The sequence below is a fragment of the Rhinopithecus roxellana genome, chromosome 16, assembly GCF_007565055.1.
Source record: "Rhinopithecus roxellana isolate Shanxi Qingling chromosome 16, ASM756505v1, whole genome shotgun sequence".
Lineage (NCBI taxonomy): Eukaryota > Metazoa > Chordata > Mammalia > Primates > Cercopithecidae > Rhinopithecus > Rhinopithecus roxellana.
This window is the reverse complement of record NC_044564.1, coordinates 89304629-89329199: the sequence shown is the minus strand read 5'-3', so window position 1 is coordinate 89329199 and position 24571 is coordinate 89304629. Positions and strand designations below refer to the sequence as shown.

The 24571-nt window shown below is 45.3% G+C and overlaps 2 pseudogenes; one reads left to right on the top strand and one right to left on the bottom strand.

Moving 5' to 3' along the window:
• LOC115893875 overlaps positions 1–24571 on the top strand; it is a 121269-nt pseudogene that overhangs the window by 69999 nt on the left and 26699 nt on the right.
• Positions 3960–10041, bottom strand: LOC115893874 (annotated as a pseudogene).

Here is a 24571-nt window from a genome sequence, read left to right as displayed (position 1 = left end):
TCTATGTGAAAGTCAGTCCTCGTGATGAATGCATACTCTCCTGGCTTTTGGGCTTGCATTGGGCCTGTGTCCCAAGTGTGTTATTTTTCTGGAAACATTCTTCCCATTGGACTGAGAAAGCTTACCCAATGCCTGTACCATCATTGTATCTTGAAAGAGAAGCGCTCCCTTTTACATTCGGGGACTCATAGGCAGAGGGACTTCAGCCTCATGTTGGATGAGACTTTAAACTTTTTACATTTGAGTTACTGTTGGAATGAGTTAAGACTTACGGAAACTTTTGAAAAGGCTTGTCTGTATTTTACTCTGTGAGAAGGACATGAGATTCAGGGATGTCAGGGTCAGAATAATATGGTTTGGCAGTGTTTCCCTACAAAAGATCACGGGAAATTGTATTCCCGAATATTGGAGGTGGGACCTGGTGGGAGGTGATTGAATCATGGATGGGAGGGGGTTGGGAGTAGAAGGAAAAAGAAGTGGGTAGGATGGGGAGGAGTAGGTTGGCAGTAAAGTGGTGAGATGGTGGTGGGTAGTAGGACATGGGAGTAGCCTCCTGCACAGGCAGAGCCTCATGGAAAACCTCTACTAGGGCAGTGTACCTATGACTTTTCAGGGTTTAGCCCCCATGGCAGCTCTCATGGGCTGGGCTGGTCTTGAGTGCCTGTAGCTTTTCCATACTGAGGGTGCAAGCTGTTGGTGGGTCTATGAATGTGGGGTCTGGAGGATGGTGGCCTCCTGTGTGGGGGCTCCAAGCCCATATTTTCCTTCTGCACTGCCATAGTGGAAGTTTCCCAAGAGGCTCTGCCTCTGCAGGAGGCTTCTGCCTGGAAACAGTGGGCAGTGGTGTGGGTGGTGGTTCCTTCACCAGTGGCTAATCTTGATGCTGATCTCCTGACAGTGAGTTCTCATGAGATCTGATTGTATAACAGGATGTGGCACCTCCTTCCTCTCTCTGTCTTGCTCCTACTCCTGCCGGATGAAATATCTCATTGCCGCTTGGCCTTCTGGTGTGGTTAGAAGGCCTCTGATCAGAGTGGGCCTGGTCAGTGGACTAGTCAGTTGGGACTTGGTCAGTGAGGCCTATTTATTGGGGGCGTGGTCAGCAGGGGTCTGCTTAGAGAGGGTCTCATTAGGGGGATCTAGTAATGGGGTCTTGGTGAGTGGGGACCTAGTGGCAGCCACTTGTTTGATGTCTGCTCAGTGTAAAACTGGGCTGTGGGACTTTGTCATTGGAGACCTAGTCAGCATGGGCTGGGTCACTGGTGACCAGGTCAAGGGGTGCTATTCCGTGGAGGCTGGTCACATGGGACCTAGTCAGCAGGGCATGTCCTCATCAGTGAGGTTCTTGTCAGTGGGGCCCTGGTCAGGGCAGCCTGGTCAGTGGAACCTAATCAGTGGTGGCCTATTCAGAGAGAGCGTGGTCAGTGGTGGCTTTTGTAGCACTGGTTTATGGGGTGACCTGGTCAGCGGGGATCTGAGCAGTGGTTGCCTATTCAGTGGGTCCTACTCACTAGGGTCACGGTCAGGGGCATCTGGTCACCTCAGCCCTGGTTAGTAGGGGTCTGGTCAGTGGTAGCCTGTTCCCTGGAGGCCTGGTCAGTGGGGCCTCATCTGTGGGGCCAGGCAATGGGGTCATGATCGGTGGAACCTGATTAGTGAGGCCTTATCAGTAAGGACCTGGTCAGTGAGGCCTTGTCAGTAAGGACTTGGTCAGTAAGAACCTGGTCAGTGAGGCCTCGTCAGAAAGGACCTGATTACTGGGTCAGTGAGGCTTTGTCAGTGAGCCCCTGGTCAGTAAGGTCCTGGTCACTGGGGGCCTGGTTAGTGGGGCTGGTCATGGGGTTCTAATCAGTGAGGATGTAGTCAGGGAGGACCTGATGTGCAGGATCTGGTCAGCAGGGACCTGGTCAGCAGGGGCTACTGAGCACTGCTGGGAGATGTCAGGTGCAATGCACATTATCAAGGGCCCTGTGGACAGCTGGGATGCCCAGTGGTGCCCATAGGCCCAGTCGAAAGTGGACAAAGCAGGTGTTTGGATGGACCTGGGAGATCCTGCTCAGAGATTTTGACAGGACACTGCTGTCCAGGCCTGACAGACTGGGGGGACCTGTTAAGTCCTCCATCCCTAGACCAGCCTCCCACACAGCATGGACAGTCTCTTACCTTTACCTTCAGGGCACTGACCCGTCTCACTCTAAGGCAACCAAGGCAAAGCTGAGGATCTGTGCCAGGCTGGGAGCCAGTCCCCTCCCTAAACGGGCCTGAGGGAAGCACCATCCCTGTCCCAGTCCGCCGCAAGTTTCAGCCCAGGAGACACATAGGGAGGGGAGGATGGAATCTCCCTCCTGGCTGACCCTGGAAAAGCGGGACAAAATTACAAAAATACAAAAATTAGTCGGGTGTGGTGGTGGGTGCCTATCATCTCAGCTACTTGGGAGGCTGAGGCAGAAGAATCACTTGAACCCAGGGGCCGGAGGTTGCAGTGAGCCGAGATCACGCTACTTCACTCCAGCCTGAGCAAAAGAGCAAAATTCCATCTCAAAAAAAAGTTCGGTAGGTTATTTGTGCAAGCTTATCAAAGATGTTAAGAAACTTGTCTTCCTTATTCACTTTGCCACTTTGCCATCTCACTAATATGGCCCTCTGTGTTGGGGGTAAATGTGGTTTTTCTAGGTCTGTGATCTGGGAGCTGGAGCAGGGACGGACCCTGGGGTGGGGCCGGGATGAGCCACTAGGCCCCTCTAGGCCTCTCGAAGGGGCTGGAATGTCAGAGTCTCCTGGGTCACGGCACCACTTATGGCTCCCTCACACACACTTCACCCCTTTGCAGCTCTCTGTCTGCATCCCCTATAGCTCTACAGAGTCCCAGCATCAGATCCCTCACACACACTTCACCCCCTTTGCAGTTCTCTGTCTGCATCCCCTGTAGCTCTACAGAGTCCCACATAAGATCCCTCACACACACTTCACCCCTTTGCAGTTCTCTGTCTGCATCCCCTGTAGCTCTACAGAGTCCCACATCAGATCCCTCACACACACTTCACCCCTTCGCAGCTCTCTGTCTGCATCCCCTGTAGCTCTACAGAGTCCCACATCAGAAGCCTCTGCACGCACAGGCTTACCCTGCTCCATTCACCCAGAACCACTTCTTGGAAGCTGAGAGACACATAGACAAAGGCAGATGACCCAGGAGCAGGGTTGTTCACTCGTTTGGGGCAGGGAAGTTCACGGCCCTCAGCAGCCTCCGTGACGGCTACCCCCCCGCTCCCCGACCCCCACCTACACATGCACAGAGCTGGCAGGTCTGTCCCCACCGCCATCCAGAGTGCGAGAAAGGGAGAGGCAGTGGGATGGGGACTGTGCGCTTCGCACGTTGGCTGAGCTAAGAGGGCCCATCTCCATCCCAGCCTTCGTCAGGGAGAGAAGGGGCTTCCCAGGGGCAGGCATTATCCATTCTCCACCAGGATACCCAGGGGCAAGACTTCTCCCACTTCTGAACTCAGGGCCCAGCACTCTCCCACCCAAACTTCCACTGTTTTGTGACACAGGAAGCTACTGGGCTCTGGCACTTCCTGGAGCCTGCATGGCGATGTTCAGCCCTGTGACATCTCTGCAAACCTTCTTCCTAGAGCTGCATAAACTTTGAGGTAGACAGTAAGTAGTGGAAAGATGGGTTGAACCGTATTTCAGAGTGGGCTCTTCATAGGTTTTTCTCATCTTGTTTTTAGAATTTTTTGTTGTTTGTGTAAAGACAGTGTTATGGAAACGTAAGGTTCAGTGAAGGAACTCAGGATGAAGGTGGGCTTGCAGCACCACTGTCAGCACCCGTCCATGTCCTGTTGCTTCTAGAAACCAAGCCCACACCAAGCGCGGCACAAATCAAAGCCATCACCCTCTCGTGAATAAAAAACCATATATATTGTGGAATATTATGTACTAACATGAGAGAAAATATTTGTTCTCTACATAGAGTGAATTTCTTCTTGGGGACTTGTTTTTCTCTAAGGAAGGCTAAAAAAGAATTTGTGACTGACCAAATTAGATACCTCCCCGAAGAAGACAGTGCCTGGGACAGTGGTGATGGTAGCTGGAGGCACCGGGTATCTTCGGCCAGTGCTGAGGGGGACTGACTGGGGGTACAGCTTTCTTGGGGAGCAAGAGCTGGGGATGTCGCAGGCCCCATGGCTCACTGTTGCACCGGACACTTTTCAGGGGCTGTTGATCTCTGATTTGCCTCTCTCTGTTGGGACAACTCTGGCTCTTGAGAGTGGCTTGTTGACTGCTGGCGGCACAGCTCAGCATTCTGCTGTGTTCTGAGTAGAATGAGTAGAAGGGGTGCCTGTGGTTGCAGGGGAACCCACAGACTGGAGCTTGAAACTCCTGTTTGTGCTGATTTACCTTCGAGGCCTGGCGTGCATTGCAAAGTGACATTTTCTCCTCCAGCATCTGTCTGACTGCTGTCATGAGCCCCCGAGCTTCAGCACTGCTGCTGTACACACAGGACCTGTTTTTTCCTGTTTTTTTTTTTTTTTTTTTTTTTTTTTTGGTTCTCAGCAGTGACTGGTGCTGGCTTGCTTTTTTTCTTTGAGAAAACCCGCTGAAAAAATTGCTTGATGTTTTCTCCAAAGTGGCTTATTGAAGGAGGTTGTTTCTTTGATGGCAATGGCCGGACACCTTCATCCTGATGAGTGTCTTCTGTTTTCCTGCCGGGGGTAAGTTGAGGAGTCTTCAATTCTTCAAGCCTTTCTTCATGTCTTTCTAAGTTGGGCTTCCTAGAGTTCTCACTCTTGTGAGTAGGGGGAAATATCGGGCTTTGTCTCTTGCATGAGACTTGACAGTTTGGGTTCTTGGGCTCCCTGTGCCCCAGGTTGCTCCTTCTGGCTGCCATGAGGTCACGTAGCTCCTGGGAAGCCTGCATGTTCCCAGCAGGCATGCTCTGGAGATGGCCCTGGGGCACTTGAGGAGCCAAATTCTCTGCAGCCAGGGGCAGAACAGACGCTTGCCTATCTGGAAGGAGCACAACAGCGGCACAAACTTGAGGCTGGGTCTCTGACTTCTTGGCCATTCCAGGCTCAAATTCACTAATAACCTCCTCCATAAGACACAGCTGTCTTGGATCTTGGGAGACAGACATTTTAGGGAGTAGAGAACTTTTGCTGGTCCCTGGAGCCTCGAAACCACACACATCCTCCCTTGTGGCTTGGAGGTTTGCCAGCATACGGGTTCTTGAGGGGACTCTGGGTTGTGGCACTGCCTCCCTGGTCTCTACAGCCCTTGAAGACTGGGCTCCTAAGCTCCTGCTCTGCTGGGTGCTGCCTGTGAGGCTGTATGTGAGGGGCTTAGGTGGCCACGTGCCCTCCTGTGCAGCTGGAGGAGGCTTCAAGGGCCCATGATCATTCCAAGATGGGATCCCTGGCGGGGCCTCTGGAACTGCTTACATGCAGGGGAAGAGGCCAGAAGACTCTCTGGCACGTCCGATGCTTTGATCAGCACCTGCTTTCTCAGACTTGCCATTGGTGGCTCTCTAAGGAACGTGGCCACCTCAACTTTTGAGCCAGCCCCAGATTCACAGGTGGCTGAGGAGGGACCGGCAAGCTGTGTAAGGGACTAGGACGAAACCTTTTCCAGTTTAAAGCACTAAATGGGTTTGAGGACCCTGAGGGGTAGACCCCACCTGTGTTTGGCCCATAACCTCCCAATATGGGCTCCCAGCACCTGCTGAGTACACGGCTCAAGGAAGGGAAGCACCTGGGCTGTGTTCACATAGGCTTTCCCACTTTTCAGGGGTGCTAGATTGCTGGTTTTCACTGTGGGTGTTGGACACGGGAAAAGCCTGGTTGGCAGCAAGCCAGGATCGACGCACTCTCACAGGGATGAAGCCCTCGTTCATCTGGCCCAACTTCCTGCGCACGTGGGCTTTCAGGACGTTTTCTATACAATTCCTCTCTATGCGTCTTAATAAATCACTTCCCGAGTCACTCCTCAAGGGCTTCCTCAAGTCCCTTTCCGACTCCTCAGAGGTCGCCCCCAGAACCTTCCCTGGGAAGCTTTCCATGCCCCTGGATAGATTTTGCGGGGTCTGCCCCAGAATTTGCCCCAGATGTGGGCACGGGTCCCCCTCCAGCTGGAACTTCACCTTCTGTGCCTCCTTGCTGCTTTCGCCTGTGGATGTGGAGGACTGCCAGGGCCTGGGTTTGCCCTTGGCCTGACTTGTCCCTGACGATTCGTCCCGAAGCTGCATCAGATCCAGAGACTCTTGGATCCTTCCCAGGTTGCCCTGGTGTTGAATGAGCCACTTTTGAATGTGTTGCTCCAGTTGTCTCCTGACTTCAGGACTGATTGGAAAGTTCTCAGGCAGAATGGATGGCAAGCTTTCCTGGGGAAGGTTAGGAGTGGAGACACTAAATACATCCTGAGATTTTTGGACCCTAGAGGGTAAAGCCAACCCACCTTCTAGTTGTTTCCTCAACAAAGGCCATTCAGGGTGCTGAGTTTCAGGTAGGCAGAGAGCTTGCAGTTTATTCTGCGATGCAGGGCAAGCTACTCCAGAGTTATTAATCGGGGATGGAAAAGCAGGAGATAGGACTGGGAAAGAGGACTGAAGATTGGCCTGAGCCATAGGTATGGGCCAGAATTGGGGCGTGGATGAAATAAAGGGTTGGGACTCGGGCCCCAGATGGGACAGGGGCTGGGTCTGGAAAAGCAGTGGGGACATTGTAGTCTCCCTTTGAATTGGGCAGACATTGGAAATCCCATTGAACAAGAAAGGAGGAGACTGTAAAGTGTAAGACCTTTCAGTGACCCAGGCATTAGCCACCAGGGATTCGCTGTGCAGAGAGGGGAGGCCCCAGAAAAGCTGGCTATAATTCTTCTGAAAACTTTCCTGCAAGATCCTAGGATCTGAGAGCTTCTGAGGACTGGGCAGCTGTTTGGAGTTCTCTCCCATGTTCCAGAAGGGTTTTGGAGTTGTGGGGTCCTGCTCAGCATCCAGTGATTTAACCAAATTCCCCAAAGAATTCAAGTGCTTTTCTGGGCTCATTTGTTTTGGAAAGGATCCATTGTTTTCTTTTTCCTCCGAAATGTCGACCTTGGCTCTTTCTATGACTTGTATACCCATGCCATTCTGGCCATCAGAGTTGCGTAAAACTGGGCTACCAGCTTCCATCTGACAGGTCTCTGGTGGGTGGTGGGAAAGATGATCTTGCTGGACTGACGAGTTGAAGACACACCAGGTTCTGGTAGTCTCCTGCCACCAGGAGAAGGCAGAAACCTGACTGTTTGAGCCGCCAAGGCCTGAGATGGCTGGGACAGAAGCTGCCAAATCCTTATGTGGTGACAAGCTTTGAGGGACGGTGCCCAGTGGAAGTGCCACTGAGTCACAGTGAGATGGAATTATTAGAGTGGAGTCCCGCAGGGGAGGAGCAGGGAAAGCTTTTGGAGGAGACGGAGAGCAGGCCGGAGGATCAGGGGTGTGTGGTGGGTGAGGGAAAAGTGCAGGTGGCTCGGGTGAGGGGCTTTCTGGGGGAAGGGAAGGTTCTGGTGGCTGGGAGGCACTTAGGGAGGAGACTGAGGTGGTCATTGGGCCCGGTGATGGGGCGGAGGCCAGATGCTGAGGATGCTTGGTTCGAGGATTCGGGGAAGCTAACGGGGAAAGCATGGGAGCAGCATCTTCCACAGGCTCATGAGAGGACCGGGAGGATCCATCAGGTGCTCTTTTGCCCACCTCACCTGGGGGGTCTGGACCGGAGAGCTGACCAAAGTCATCTTTGTCAGGGAGCGGCCCCAGGAGGCTGCAGGAGACAGGAGGCACAAGCTGCAGCCAGGAGCAGGTAGGGCCGGGGGGCAGAGTGGGAGCTCGGGTCACCGCCCCTCCACCACCCCACATCCTGACTGCCCAATTCTCCTGCTACCCCTTGCCTCAGGGTTTTACTCCCATCCTCTGTCCCCCTGGTCTCCCCATCCCCGGTCAGCTCCAGGCTGCCTATGGCCCTGGGGTCGCATCCCAGCCCTGGTAGGAAGGATGAAGGGAATGGGAAGTGCCTCACCTCTGCAGTTGTGAAAACAGGTTCCAAATCTCCTCCAGGTCTCTCCGGCAAGTTCTACAAGCTGGAAATCAGGAGACCGGGTGAGGGCAGTGCAGGAGGGGCCTGGGATCTCACAGGAGGATGAGTGCATGTTTCTTTAGGGAAGACCATGGGGAATTGGACCCTGGAACCCGCACATCTGTGTCCAGAGCCACATGGCCCCGAGGGTAATAGCAAGGCATGGCGGGCAGGGCTTTGTCATTCACAAAGGCTTCCACACACGGACCCTCCCACCCCCACAGTCCTCACAACTGCCCTGTGGGGAGAAAGGACTGGGGTGGTCTCAAAGAGGAATCAGCCTTAGCAGAGCTGAACAGCTGTTCCCAGGGGCCAGGAGGCCCCCTCACCACCCCCCAATCCAGGCAGGCATTGTTCTCCCCACTACACACACGCTGCCCCCTGCTGGGTAAGGCCCAGTCCCTGGCCCACCAAGGCTTCATTCCAGCAGGGAATCTGAGAAGGACCCGGGGTTCTGATTTCCTTCCTATGAACCCCCGCCTCAGGCTTCTTCAACTGACTTCTTCAGAGTCAGTTCCCTCCGGGACAGACGGGATCAAATTAACTCTGGTGTGCCCTGGCAGAGCCTTACCTCTCAGACTGTGGTTTTTCATCCTGCCTCTGGGCCTCCCTCTCCGCCCTACTGGACACTGGGAGACAAGATGACGCGGGGAGACAAGATGACGTGGGGAGATGAGATGACACTGGGAGACAAGAAAGGGAGAGGAGCTAGGACCGGCTCTCAGTCTCCGCCCCAGCCCAGCCGCCACACGCTGCACTCACGAACCGCATGGCTCTGTCTCGCTCAGGGAGCTGTGTGTGCTTCCTCCCACTCATGTTTAAATGGATGACAAACTGCTTTTCTTCTTAGAAAAACAAGAAGAGGGGGCCGGGCGCGGTGGCTCACGCCTGTAATCCGAGCACTTTGGGAGGCTGAGGTGGGTGGATCACCCGAGGTCAGGAGTTTGAGACGAGCCTGGCCATGGTGAAACCCCGTCTCTACTAAAAATACAAAAATTAGCCCGGCGTGGTGGTGGGTGCCTGTAATCCCAGCTACTCAGGAGGCTAAGACAGGAGAATAGCTTGAACTCGGGAAGCAGAGGTTGCAGTGAGCCGATATCGCTCCATTTCACTGCAGCCTGTGCGGCAGAGCAAGACTAAGTCTCAAAACACACACACACACACACACACACACACATAAAGAGGGATTTTCAATATGAGGCCGTCAGTCCCTGTTCCTCTGCTCGAGGAACACCCAGGCTCAGGCCCGCAGGCACCGCTGAGCTGTCAGGTAGGATTCTGCTTCCCAGGAGACGCCAGGCCCCGGTGGGAGGCCCTCAGGGGCTCAGCACTGCCCACCAGATCACCCCATACAGAGGCGACTGGGCCCCGAGCCACCTGCCCCAGGAGCTGATGAGCCAGGGCTCAGGGTCTGGCGTCGGACAGAGACCTCCTCCGTCTCATGACTGGTCCTGGCGCTGAGCCCACAGGTTTGATTTTGTCTTGACGCCTCCTGCGCTCCCCCACAGACGGACTGAGAGCTTGGGATGGAAATCCCAGTACACGATCTACCCCTACCAACCCTGGCTGCCCTGCCTCTCTCTGGAAAGATGATGTTCTGGTCTCTCCTGAGACTTCCCATGGCAGAAGTCTCTCCACTGGATTTGGAAAAGTGGAACTAATAATAAAAAGAATCAAGCTCTGTGGGTCCGGACTGAGGGCTCCTTACCTTTCTCTTCCCCGGCGATGGTGAGGGTGGGTCGTCACAACCGAGGTAAGAGAAGTAGGGGCGTAATAGGAAGAAGAACCCCAGGGCGAACACCAAGGTGAGGAAGATATCCAACAACCATGGTGTGGAGCTGGGGGCGTTTAGCGACGAGGCACTAAGTAATTTTAGAGGAAAGGGAAGATTCTCCATGTGAATAGGCGCGTTGCTTTCAAGCAACTGAGCTCTGGGCATCCCCGTGGAGACTAGGGACTGGGGCCCAGGCCTGCATCACAGAGCTGGGGCCTTCACATCACAAGGGGCTCCTTTGTTGGGGAGGGGCAGCGGGAGGGGGAGGGGCAGCAGGAGGGGGAGGCTGAAACACAGCCCTTCCCCACCCTCCAAGCCGGGGATCCCTCCACCCTCCCACCTTCCAGATCCCTCCTTCCCACTAAGTTTTGTCAGTGATAGAACTCAGCCAGTTTTTTATGTTTTCTCCCTGGAACACAGATAATACCTGGTTCCTTTTATCTAGTTGGAGATGGTGGCTTCAGGTTACCTATTCTATGGCCCTTGAAAATCTGAAGTTGACCGTGAAATTTTGGCTATGTACCAGGGATTTTTATTCTCAGAATCTCGTTCGTCCTCAACTCTAGCTTTCCCACACAATGTTTTGTCTTATATCAATCCAGGGACAAAATGTAAATTTCTTTTACACTTATGTAGTTTTGCAAATTTTGAAAAGTAAGTTTTAAAAAATTATTTCTATCTCACTTTTTTTTTTTTTTTTTTTTTGTGAGACGCTCTGTCTCCCAGGCTGGATTGTAGTGGCATCGTCTCAGCTCACTGCAAGCTCCACCTCCTGGGTTCAAGCCATTCTCCTGCCTCAGTCTCCCGAGTAGCTGGGACTACAGGCGCCCGCCACCACGTCCGGCTAATTTTTTTGTGTTTTTAGTAGAGACAGGGTTTCACCATGTTGGCCAGGATGGTCTCGATCTCCTGACCTCGTGATCCGCCAGCCTCGGCCTCCCAAAGTGCTAGGATTACAGGCGTGAGCCACTGCGCCCCGCCAGATTACAACATTTAATATTGTTAAGTGGCAATACTTTCCAAAGCAATTTGCAGGTTCAATGCAATCCCTATTTAAATTCTAAAGATGTTTTTTGCAGAAATCAAAAAATGTATCCTAACATTTATAAGAAGTCTTAAAGAAGTCCAAGTAGCCTGAACAATCTGGAATAAAAAGAATAAAGTTGGACTCATGCTTCCCGATTTCAAAACTTACTTTAAGGTTATAGCAATCAAAACAGCATAGTACACAGTGTGGCATAAAGACAGATATATATGTAATGCCAGCACTTTGGGAGGCCAAGGCAGGCAAATCACTTGAGGTCGGGAGTTTGAGACCAGCCTGGTCAACATGGTGAAACCCCGTCTCTACTAAAAATATAAAAATTAGCTGGGCACGGTGACACGTGCCTCTAGTCTCAGCTACTTGGGAGGCTGAGGCAGAAGAACCACTTGAACCCAGGAAGTGGAGGTTGCAGTGAGCCAAGATCGTGCCACTGCATTCCAGCCTGGGTGACAGAGTGAGACTATGTCTCAAAAAAAAAGGAAGACAGATATCAGACATATAAATCAAAAAATAGAACAAAGAGCCCACAAATAAATCCTTGTACGTACATTCAAATGATTTTCACCCAGGGTGCCAAGACCATGTGAAAGGTCAATCTTTTCAACAAATGGTGTTGGGAAAGGTGGGTACAGTGTATCCACATGTAAAGAGTGATATTGGGCCCTTATTTATACTATATACATAAACTAACTCACACTGAATCAAAGGCCTAAACCTAAGACTTAAAACTCTAAAGGTCTTAGAAGAAAGAATAAAAGAAAAGTTTTGTGATTTGGGTTTAGCAATGATTTCTTGGATCAAAGACACCAAAAGCACAGGCAATAAAAGAATAACAGATTTCATCAAAATAAAAATATTTTGTGCATCAAAGGACACTATCAATAGATTGAAAAGGCAACTCATGGATTGCAAGAAAATATTTGCAGATCATACATACTGATACAAGATTAATACCGAGACTATATAAAGAACTGCCAAAACTTGACAACAAAAGATACAAACAAGATGATTCAAAAATGGGCAAAAGATTTGAATAGGTGTTTCTTCAAAGAACATACATAAATGCACAAGATGCTCCACGTCCCTAATGGTTAGGGAAATTTAATTCAAAACCACAATAAGATACCATTTCATATCCATTATAATGTATATTATCCAAAAAAAAAGCCACAAGTGTTAATGAGGATGTGGAGAAATTGGAACACTTGTGCATTGCTGGTGGGAAATACCTGTTCATGCCTTTAGCCCATTTTCTAATTGGATTGTTTTTCTTGTTGTTGTTGTTGTTGACTTTGGAAAACTTCAAGAATATTCTAGATATGAGCTCCTTGTCAGATATGGTTTATCAAGTGTGATTTGCAGTTTTCTCCCAGTTTTTACCTTGTCTTTTTATTAACAGGCTCTTATGCAGGGCAAAAGTTTAAAATTTTGATAACATCCAAATAATAAATTCTTTGATTGTGTGTGTGTGTGTGTGTGTTTTTTTTTATTGGTGTCATGTCTAATAATTATTCATCAAGTCCTACGTCCTGAAGAATTTCTCATTAAATTTCATATTTTTACATTGAGATCTATGATCCTTTTTTTTTTTTTTTTTTTTTTTTTTTTTTTTTTTTTTTTGAGATGGAGGCTCATTCTGTCGCCCTGGCTGGAGTGCAGTGGTGCCATCTCGGCTCACTACAAGCTCTGCCTCCAGGGTTCACGCCATTCTCCCGAGTAGCTGGGAACACAGGCTCCAGCCACCACGCCCGGCTAATTTTTTTGTGTTTTTAGTAGAGACAGGGTTTCACCGTGTTGGCCAGGATGGTCTCGATCTGACCTCGTGATCCACCCTCCTCGGCCTCCCAAAGTGCTGGGATTACAGGTGTGAGCCACCGTGCCCGGCCGATCCTTTTTTTTAATAAAGACATGAGGTTAGATTGAGGTTCGTTGTTTTGTCTATGATATCCAACTGCTCCAGAACCACTCTACTATTGAATTGATATAGCACCTTTTTCAAAAGTCAGTTGGTTGTACTTGTATGGATCTATTTCTGAGTTCTCAATTCTGTTTTATTGAACTGTCTATCTCCCTGCTAATACCACACTGTCTTGATTTCTGTAACTACGTAAAAAGTTAAAAAATTGGGTAGAATAATTCCTCCCATTTTATTCTTCTATTTTGGACTTGTTTTGTTGAGCTGTATTATAGAAAAAACTATTTGTGACACTTGTTAAAAAATAGTAAGACAGACTTTATTAAGAGGGATTATTGCAATAGATATAGAGATTACTGCAATAGGGTCTTGCAGTAATCTCCAGTTTCCATATATTCAGGTTTCCCTCTGAATATAGGGGAAAGTAGAGATTTTACAGCCACAGAGTAGGGTGGAGGGTTGGTAGTGTATGGAAAATTACTAATAGGAGGGAATCTGGCTAAACTGACCTCACAGGATTCTTGCTGAAACCATGCCAGAGTGATCAGATATCACCTGGGGATGGTAGACAATAAGAAAAAAATTAGATATCAATGGCGATCAGATATGAAGATGGAGGATTCTGACTAAGTTGCTAGGATTCTTACTAATATTGGGCAATGCATAGACAACACAAAAGCCCAAAAGCCAGGGTTTAGTTGACAAGAGAGTTCGAAGGAGCATGGCTAGAGTCTGGTTATGGAGAGAATTTTTGTGAGTTGGCTGGGTCTTCCAGAGCTACGTAGAATAAAAATGATGAGCACAGACCTATTTTCCTTCTTCCCAAACTGAATGGGAAAGCATTCAGTCTCTTTCATCTTTTAGTTTGATGTTAGCTGTAGATTTTTTTCTAACTTAAAAGTTAGAAAGTTTACCTCTGTTCCTAATTCCTAAAAGTTTGTTTTTTCATTATAAATGGGTGTTGCATTTTTTTCAAATGCTTTTCCTGCATTGATATAATCACGTAATATGCTTATCTTTAGCTTGCTAATGTGGCGCGTTACATGAATTGATTTTTGAATACCAAGACAGCTTTTTATTCCTGGAATAAATATCACTTGTTTGTGGTTTGCAGTTATTTTTATATATTGTTGAATTATTTTTGCTATTACTTGGTTGAGAATGTTTTCCATCTAGATTCATGAAGAATACTGATTTCCATTCTTCTTCTGGTCTTTAGCTCTGATATCAGAGTAACACTGGCCTCATGAGTTGGAATATCTTTCTATTGGCTTCTTTCTATCCTTCATTCTGGAAGAGACTGGATATAATTCGTGTTAACCTTTAAATGTTTGTTAGAATTCTCTGATCTAGCTATCCAGACCTGACGATTTCTTTTTCAAATGTTTCAAATGATGACTTCAATTCTAGGGCTATTCAACATAACTATTTCATGTTGTAAGAGAGAATTTGTGCTTTTTCAAGAATTAATGCATTTCATCTATATTGTAAAATTTATGTTTGTAGAGTTGTTTGTAGTATTCTCTTTGTTCTTTTGTTTTTGTCATGGTCTACAGTGGTATCTCCTGTTTCGTTCTTGATATTGATGTTTTGTGTCTCCTCTGTAGGCTTGTCAATTTTATTGACATTTATAGAACCAGCTTTTGTTTAATTGGTTTTTCTCTATTTTTCTTTTTACATTTTATTGTGTTATCTTCTTATTATTTACTTATTTCCACTTGCCTTTGATTTATTTTGCTCTTCTTTTTCTAGTATGTGGGGAGCTTGGTTATTACTTCAAAATTTTTTTCTTTTCTGATGTAAGCCCTTAGTGGTATAAATTTCTCTCTCACCACTGATTTGGCCACATCCCACAAATTTTGATATGTTGTGTTTCACTTTCATTCATTTCAATGTATTTTAAAAATCTGAGACTTTCTCTTTGAACAATGGATTGTTTAGCATGTGTTTTCACGTGTTTGGAGATTTTCCTTTTATCCTCCTGTTATGGATTTCTAGTTTAATTCTACGGTGTTCAGAGAACAAACTCTGTATGATTTCAGTTGTTTTAAATTTGCTGAGATTTGTTTTATGGTCCAGGTTACCTCATATCTTGCTAAGTGTCCCATGGACATGAAAAAAAAAGTGTATTCCTCTGCGTTTGTGCTATTACATAAATGCTGATTAGTTCCTGTTGGTTAACAGTGGTGTTGTGTCCACAGAAGCACTGGAGAAAGACTGTAACCTGAGGTGACAGGCTTTGATTGTGTCCTGGCTTAGTATGATGGGACACATCTGCTTGCTTCCTTCCCTGTGGACACCCCTCAGCCCCTCAGTCTCTACATCACCTCAACATGGCCGCACACAGGTCAGAGTGTCTACATGGGCGCCGCCATACTGGCGCCCAGCCTAAGCCACTGAAACGGGAGCGTGTTTGGCAAAGCGCCATGTTGACTACTGGCAACCTGCGGCCACGAAGACTGCTGAGCATGCGCACACCCAGGCAGCGCTGTAAGTAGTACCTCTGGGCCTGGGAGGCATTGAGAAAAGAAGTGGATCCTGTTCTGGTTCTTGCGACTATAGTCACCGCCCGAAGCAAATGACCACTGTCCTGAGAGAACGTGGGTGAGGGGCAGGTGAATAGAGGGATGGCAGCATCTGTGGACTGAGCAAGAAGAATCTGATGTCTGTCGTGAGCCCTCTGGTCAGTGATGGGGACGGACGGTCGATGGATGGAATAGTGGAAGTCCGAGCGATCTCTGATGGTGGATCTGAGGGAGGAGTGAGAGGGCACTGAGGGGTCTCTGGTGGTGGATCTGCAGGCGGAGTGAGGACTGACTGGGGGTCTCTGGTGGTGGATCTGAGGGCAGAGTGAGGGCGGACTGTGGGGTTGTGGGGGAGGATGACTGTGGGGACTAAAGAGGGATCTGAGGAGTGAATGATGCACATCTTAGTTTCCTGTCTTATAGGTACTGATCTGTTTCGTTTCTGTTTCATTATCATGATGTATTTAGCTAAAGATTTAAAGAATGTTACATAGAATTGCATGTTTCCATTTCCATTTTGTTCTGTTTCGTAGCCAAGACTAGTAGCTCCTTTATCATTACGGTTATTTTATTTATATATGATTCATTCTTTCTCTCCTTATTTAAAAAGAATCAAGCGTCTGAAAGGTCTGTTTTACTGGACATTTTGAAATGTCCAATAAAATACTCCCTACTCTTTTAATGAATTTTTTTTTTTTTTTTTTTTTTTTACGTACTTTGTTTCCCACTTTTTGATGTCATTTGTTGTTCTTTTCCTTATTTTATTAAGTTTTATGCTGGATACATTTAGGGTAGTAAAGTTTCTTTAACTACATCTTTATCTATGAAATGTATAGGCCGGGCGCGGTGGCTCAAGCCTGTAATCCCAGCACTTTGGGAGGCCGAGACGGGCGGATCACAAGGTCAGGAGATCGAGACCATCCTGGCTAACACGGTGAAACCCCGTCTCTACTAAAAATACAAAAAATTAGCCGGGCGAGGTGGCGGGCGCCTGTAGTCCCAGCTACTCGGGAGGCCGAGGCAGGAGAATGGCGTGAACCCGGGAGGCGGAGGTTGCAGTGAGCTGAGATTAGGCCACTGCGCTCCAGCCTGGGTGACAGAGCAAGACTCCGTCTCAAAAAAAAAAAAAAAAGAAAAGAAAAAAGAAAAAGAAAAGAAATGTATAAATTCATCTTGATGTTTCCCTTTGATCCTTAGTTATTTAGGAGAGTTTCTTCATTCCCAAATTATTAAAGTATGTTTTCGCTGTTTTTTATTTTATTCTATTGTCAGAAAATGCAGACTATCAAGTCTCAACTTTTAACAGTTTATCAAGATTTTCCTTGAAGCCAAGTTACTCAATGAACTTTGTTCAACAGATATAAGAGAAAAATTATATTTTGTTGTATGGGCCAAAATTCTCTTTAATTAAGTCTTGCCTGTTGGTATTTTTCAAATCTTTATTTTTCATAATTTTGATCTACTTGTTTCATATTCTGGAAGAGATACAGTAAGAATCTCTTACTTTAATAGTTCACTTTGCAGTTATATGTGCTTTTTTGCTAATTTTATTTGTGTGTCTGAGGGACTGGGCATGCGTACACCTAATGGTTAATGCATTTTTTATCCTTTTTCATGTATTAAATGGTATTATTATAGGATCCCTTTTTTCAGCCAAAAAGAAAAACGAAAAACACTTTAACATCGAATTCCACTTTGATAATTACATTGCCACACCTATTTTTACTTTTATTGCATTCGGATGATGTGTCTTTTCCCTGAGCTTTATTTTATATCCATATTTGTCTCTGTGTCAGATTACCCATTTGTTTACAATAGATATTTTGTTTTTTTCAAATCCAACTTATAGTCTCTGTTGGTAGAATTTTACCTCTCAGTTAGTGTAATAATGATTTCTCTGACTTTATGCCTTCCATTTGATGTTTACTGTTTAGCTCCTTTTATTTTCTGCCTTTTCTTTATATAATATTTTCATTGGATTGATTAAATTTCTGCTCATTGTTTCCATTCTGCACCCCATTTTTTCCATTTTTTCCTGAGATTATTAGGAATGTTTTATCGTAGGGTATTATTAATTTTCTCTTTAGTGGCCTCTTTATCACATTGTCACATTGTCCTTTTTTATAATTATATACCTTTTGCAATAATTATTGCTGAACAGTAGTTTCCTATTCAACATTTCTTGTGTGATTCAATTTACATTTATTTGGACTACTTCTTTCAGTACTTCTCTCAGAGATAGAGATACTCTGCAAGTGCTTTTCTTTCTGAAAATGTCTCTCTGGCCCTGACAGAGGAGCGGTATTTTAGATGCTATTTCCAACAACATTTAGCTTTCACTACTGCAGATGAAGAGTTTTCTTATTTCCTTAATTCATCCTCTGTAAATAGTCTTTAGAAGTGTTTTCTATTTATAAATTTATTCTATTCAAGAATTGCGCCAGATTTGTTCACTGAGTTCCTATTTGTGTATGTGGAGGAGTTTATAGCCTAGTTGTGTCAGCAGAGGGAGATGTGTTTGTGTGCTAAGGCCCCAGTGCAAGTACAGGTGTGCCTGGGATTGGCACTCTTGGGATGGCTGATGGAGATGTGCGGTGGGTAGTCATACAGGCATAGAGGTCAGTCATGCAGACATGGGATTGATTGGTAGAGAGCCAGAACAATTACGGTAGAGGAATTGAAGACTCTGTGATCAGGAATTGTAGGATGAGTGATGCAGGGCTCATGGGCAACAAGGCATGGGAATCAGTGAATCTGAGGTTTCAGTAATGGCTTCTGAGAGTACTCTCTGGGCACCAATTGACACTTAGAGCAGATTGAAGAGTGGTAGTGAGGAGTTAGGTACCAGGGTTGATGATAACTTGAAGGGCCTGTGAAGTCAGATAGTATAATGATGTAATAGAACAGTATGTCCTTTGGATATTTTATAAAGTATTTAAACACTCCACAATTATTGGATATCTAAATGTTTCTAATCTTTCTTTTTTATTAACCATGTTATGGTAAAATGTTTGCACTTAAATCTTTGTACAATATGGGATGGGATGATATTTTAATGTTGTAGCTCCAGAAATAAATTTTTGAGTAAGGTGCATGGGCACTAAATGATGTATGTGTCCATGTGTGACACTGGCACACTTCCTTCTCTCATCTGTACTTCTATCCATCTGTTTTCTCAGATCTCTGCCCCTTTGTCCGAAGAGCCAAAAATGACCAAGACCCTGGTGAGTTCTTATTTGTTCATCTGTTTATTTGTTGCTTTCTTTTACTTTTAGTAGATTTTAGGAGACATCTAACAATCCCTATAGTAAGATGACAAGACTAGATAAATAAAAACTAAGATCAGAGAAAATGAAGAAGAGACTGTCAACCCCAAGTCAAGTTTAGAATATATGGTCTTACACAGTTATGAACTTTGAACTGTTAAATTGTCTCTGATCTTCCTGAAAGACATGGCAATAATGGAAACTGGATACATGGTTTATATTAATAAAATTAACAAGTAATTTATTTCATCTGTGGTAAAGATTTCATGGTTCTTGATGTTTGAGAAATGTTTTGATAGATCTTCAGATGGTTAATGACAGAACAGTCTTCAACAGCAACCCTATCGAAAGTGCACTAACAGGCCAGGCACAGTGGCTCATACCTGTAATCCCAGCACTTTGGGAGGTCGAGGTGGGTGGATCACCTGAGGTCAGGAGTTCCAGACCAACCTGGCCAATATGGTGAAACCCCATCTCCACTAAAAATACAAAAAGTAGTCAGGTGTCATGGTGGGCGCCTGTAATCCCAGCTACCCAGGAGGCTGAGGCAGGAGAATTGCTTTAACCCAGGAGGCGGAGGTTGCAGTGAGCCAAGATTGCACCATTGCACTCCAGCCTGGGTGACAGGAGTGAAACTCTATCTAAGGGAAAGGGAAGGAAAAGGCAAGGGAAGGGAAGTGCACTTACAGTTTTTCTGTTGCTCTCTTATAGAACAGTGCTTCTGACACTGTACTTGCATTTGCATTTGAATTCAGATTCTGATTTAGTAGCTATGGGATGGGATATGAGAATTTTTATTTCTCACGAATTTCCACAGAACATCAATGCTCCTTGTCCAAGGACCACTTTCTGAAACAAACTTGAGGTTTTATCATGAATGGGAGTTGAATTTTGTTAAATGCTGTTTCTGTACCAATTGACATGATAATGTGATTTTACTTCTTGAGTCTGTTGGGATGGTAGATTACACTAATTGATTTTTTAATACTGAACCAGCCTTGTATCTGTGGAATAAACTCCACTTAGTTGTGGTATATACTTTTTAAATTATTTGTATTTGCTAATATTTTGCTACTATTTTGTTAAGGGTTTTTGTATCATATTTATGAAGGGTATCACTTTTTTTTTCTTTCTGTCTCTCTCTCTCTTTCTTTTTTTTCTTTTGTTACTATTTCTGGTTTAGGTATCAGGATAACCCTGGCCTCATAAAATAAGTTGATTTATATTGATTATTCTGCCAGAGATTGTGTATAGTTTGTGTTTTCTTTTTCTATACTTTGTCCAGTTTTCGTGTCAGGGAAATCATAGCCTCACAATAAACTGGGAAGTATTCCCTTCTCTTCTCAGTTTTTTCTGGAAAAAACTGTGTAGAATTGATGTTAATTATGTTAATTCTTCAAATATTTGGTAGAATTCTCCAGAGAAACTGTCTGGGTCTAGAGATTTCTTTTTTGGAAGTTTTAAGATTACAAACTCAGTTTCTTTAAGAGTTACAGGGCTATTCATGTTGTCTACTTAATATTGAGAGGGTTGTGGTAGTTTGTGTGTTTTCAGGAACTGGTCCCTTTTATCTAAGTTGTCAAATTTATGTGTGCAGAGTGGTTGGTAGTCGTCTTAGCTCAGGCTGCCATAACAAAGTACCATAGACTGGGTGGACTAAACAACAAAAATTTATTTTCTCACAGGGAGGCTGGAACTCAAAGATCTTGGTGCGAGCATGGTCAGGTTCTGCTGAGGGCTCTTTTCCTGGCTTGTAGACAAAAACCAGATTCTCACTATGTGCTTACAGGCCATTCCCTAGTGACCACCTGCCTGCCTGCCTATGGAGAGAGAATCTCTCTCTATAAGGCCACCTGTCTTATCAGATTAGGACCCCTCCCTCATTTAACCGTAATTACCTCTTAAAAGCCCTATCTCCAAATACAGTTACATTAGGAGTTAGAGCCTAAACGTATGAATTTTTGGAGGACTGAGAATGTCTTGATTTCCACGTTCTCCTGAAGGATATTTTTGCCTGATCCAAAATTCTAAGTTGATAGTTCTTTTTTTTTTTTAGCACTTGAAAAATGTGCTACTTCCTTCTAGCCTCCAGAGTTTCTGATGAAATATTAGTTAAAACTGCATGTTAATTTTCTTTTTTTTTTTTTTTTTTTTTTTTTTTGAGACGGAGTCTTGCTCTGCCGCCCAGGCTGGAGTGCAGTGGCCGGATCTCAGCTCACTGCAAGCTCCGCCTCCTGGGTTCACGCCATTCTCCTGTCTCAGCCTCCCGAGTAGCTGGGACTACAGGCGCCCGCCTCATCGCCCGGCTAGTTTTTTTTTTATTTTTTAGTAGAGACGGGGTTTCACCATATTAGCCAGGATGGTCTCGATCTCCTGACCTCATGATCCGCCCGTCTCGGCCTCCCAAAGTGCTGGGATTACAGGCTTGAGCCACCGCGCCCGGCCAAAAATAAATAAATAAAAAGAAATTTTAAAAATAAAAGAGGGCCGGGCACAGTGGCTCACGCCTGTAATCCCAGCACTTTGGGAGGCTGAGGCGGACAGATCACAAGGTCAGGAGATCGAGATCATTCTGGCTAACATGGTGAAACCTCATCTCTACTAAAAATACAAAAAAAAAAAAAAAATTAGCCGGGCGTGGTGGTGGGCGCCTGTAGTCCCAGCTACTCGGGAGGCTGAGGCAGAAGAATGGCATGATCCGGAGAGGCGGAGCTTGCAGTGAGCCGAGAGTGCACCACTGCACTCCAGCTTGGGCGACAGAGCGAGACTCCGTCTCAAATAAATAAATCAATAAATAATAATAAAAAAAGAGAAATTTGAACCCAGTGTAGGAGGTAGGGCATAATGAGAAGTGTTTTAGTCATGGGGACATATCCCTCATGAATAGATGAATGCTGTCTCTGGGGCGGTGGTGAGTTCTCAATCTTATGAGTTCCATGAGAGTTGGTTGTTGAGAAGAGCCTGCTACCTCCCATTCTCTCGCTCTCTTCCTCTCTTGCCATATGATCTCTGCATACACCGGCTTCTCTTCCCCTTCTGCCATGAAGGGAAGCAGCTTGAAGGTCCTCCCCAGATGCAGATGCTGATGCCATGCTTCTTGCACAGCCTGCAGAGCCATGGGCCAAATAAACCTCTTTTCTTTATAAATTACCCAGGCTCAGGTATTCCTTTATAGCAACTGTAAACAAAGACATCTATCTATAATCATTATTCTCATTTTACAGAGGAGGAAAACTGTTACACAGAGAAGTAATTTGCCCAAGATCACACAGCTCCTGAATGACGAAGCCAGGAAAATAAGACCCAGGCCGTTGGCTCCAGATTACATGCTGTTCATTTCAGCTCTTTAAGGAAACTCCTCTCGGAGTTGTCGACCTGCTCATAGTTAGTTACTCTGTATCTGATACTCAGCTACTGGCATGGGCTTTCCCTTCCACACGATGCTAGGAATTCTCCTGGTGTTTCTCAAATGTTAGATCTCTTGAGTCTCAAGAAGCTGGGTAAGACATAGAAATGGATTGTCCTGTAGAGTCTCCAGAACGAATGCAGCCCAGCAGGACCTATTTTGGACATAGGACCTCCAGAACAATGACAAATTTGTGTTGTTTTAAGGCCAAAGAATACAGGTGACCTCTAGAAGCTAGAAAAATCAAGGAAATTGATATTCCCTTAGAACCCCCAGAAGGAATACAGCCCTATTGACACCCAGATACAAGCCCAAGTACAATTATTTAGGCGTCTCTAAGACTACCCTCACTTATGACAGAAACTGCAAGCTCAGGAATCTCCAAGACCACCCTCAGTTTCAATAATTCACGAGAAGGACTTACACAACTCAGGAAAGCCGTTATACTCATGCTTATCGTTCATTGCAAAAAGAGGACATGGATTAAAATCAGCCCGAGAAGAAGTGCTCAGTGCAGTATCATGGAAAGTTTCAGGTTACTGAGTTTCTCGTTAGTATTGTATTTTTAATTTCAAGGACTCTTTTCTTCAGTTCTGAATGATCTTTCTAATATTAATGGGTGCAATATTTTCTTTTTTTAAAATTTTACTTTAAGTTCCAGGATACACGTGCAGAACTTGCAGGTTTGTTACATAGGTATACGCAGTGCCATGGTGGTTTGCTGCACTCATCAACCCATCATCTAGGCTTCTTTTTTTGTTATTGTTGTTTTGTTTTGTTTTGCTTTGTTTTTTGAGATGGAGTTTCGCTCTTGTTGCCCAGGCTGGCAACAACAAGCCAGCCTGTGTTGTTGCCTTGTTCCCTGCCCTGTGTCTGTGTGTTCTCATTGTTCAACTCCCACTTATAAGAGAACATTCAGTGTTTGGATTTCTGTTCCTGTGTTAGTTTGCTGAGGATGATGGTTTCCAGCTTCATCCAAGTACCTGCAAAGGATGTGATCTGATTCCTTTTTATGGCTGCATAGTATTCCATGTTGTATATGTACCACATTTTCTTTATCCAGTCTATCATTGATGGGCATTTGGGTTGGTTCCATGTCTTTGCTACTGTAAATAGTGCTACAATAAACATACATGTGCGTGTGTCTTTTAGTAGAATGATTTATATTCCTTTGGGTATATACCCAGTAATGGGATTGCTGGGTCGACTGGTATTTCTGGTTCTAGATCCTTGAGGAATTGCCACACAGTCTTCAACAATGGTTGAACATATTTATATTCCCACCAACAGTGTAAAAGTGTTCCTATTTCTCCACAGCCTCGCCAGCATCTGTTGTTTCCTGTCTTTTTAATAATTGCCATTCTGACTGGCATGAAGTGGTATCTCGTTGTGGTTTTGATTTGCATTTCTCTAATGATCAGTGATGTTGAGCTTTTTTTCATATAATTGTTGGCCACATAAATGTCTTCTTTTGAGAAATGTCTGTTCATATCCTTCACCCACTTTTTGATGGGATTGTTTTTTTCTTGTAAATGTGTTTAAGTTCCCTGTAGAATCTGGATATTAGACCTTTGTCAGATGGGTATTTTGAATAGGTAATACATGCATATGATTTAAAAGTAAGAAAATAAGTATATAGTGAAAAATCTCCCTCTTTCTTTTCCTATCAGCCCATATCCTCAATCTGGATAACTAATTTTTTTAGTGTGTATTCAAAGTATCACTATATAGACAAAAACAAATAGGAAAAGTATTATGTTCTTTCCACAGAAGATGGTATACTGTATGCATTTCTGTGCCATTATAATTTTATTTTCATTTATTTTTAAGCCTTTACTATTAAGAAATACAAAATGCATTATAAATATCCTCTTGTGAACATTTCTTTTAGAAGTTATTTCTATCCAAAGGCAAGGTCTTGCTCTGTCACCCAGGCTGAGTGGAGTGCAGTGGTGTGATCCCAGCTCACTACAGCCTCAACTTTCAGGGCTCAAGTGATCCTGCTACCCCTGCCTCCCAAGTAGCTGGGACTATAGATGCGTGCCACCACGCCTGGCTAATTTTTTTTTCTTTTTGTAGAAATGGCATCTTGCTATGTTGCCCAGGCTGGTCTTGAACTCCTGGTCTCAAGCAATCCTCCTGCCTCAGCATCCTAAAGTGCTAGGATTACAGGACTGAGCCACTGCACCTGGCCCCTCTCCAACTTTAGTATATGATGTCACACAGCTTTGCAAAGTTGTTATGCCACTTTGTATTCCTACTAGTAGTGTGCAGATATGTTTAATACTTTGTGTCTTTACCAGTACTTGGTGTTTTCGATCTTTACAATTTTAGCCATCTTGGGTAGTTTGTTGACATCTCATTTTGGATTTAATTAGCATTTCCCTGGTTACTAATGTGATTGAACAGGTTTTCAGAATTTTATTGTCATGTACACTTCTTTTAAGAATTGCTTGATTCATCCCCCTTGGCTTTTTTTTAACTGAGTTGTCTGTAGTTGGTCATGCTTTTTGTTGTTGTTGTTTTGATTTTTTGTAG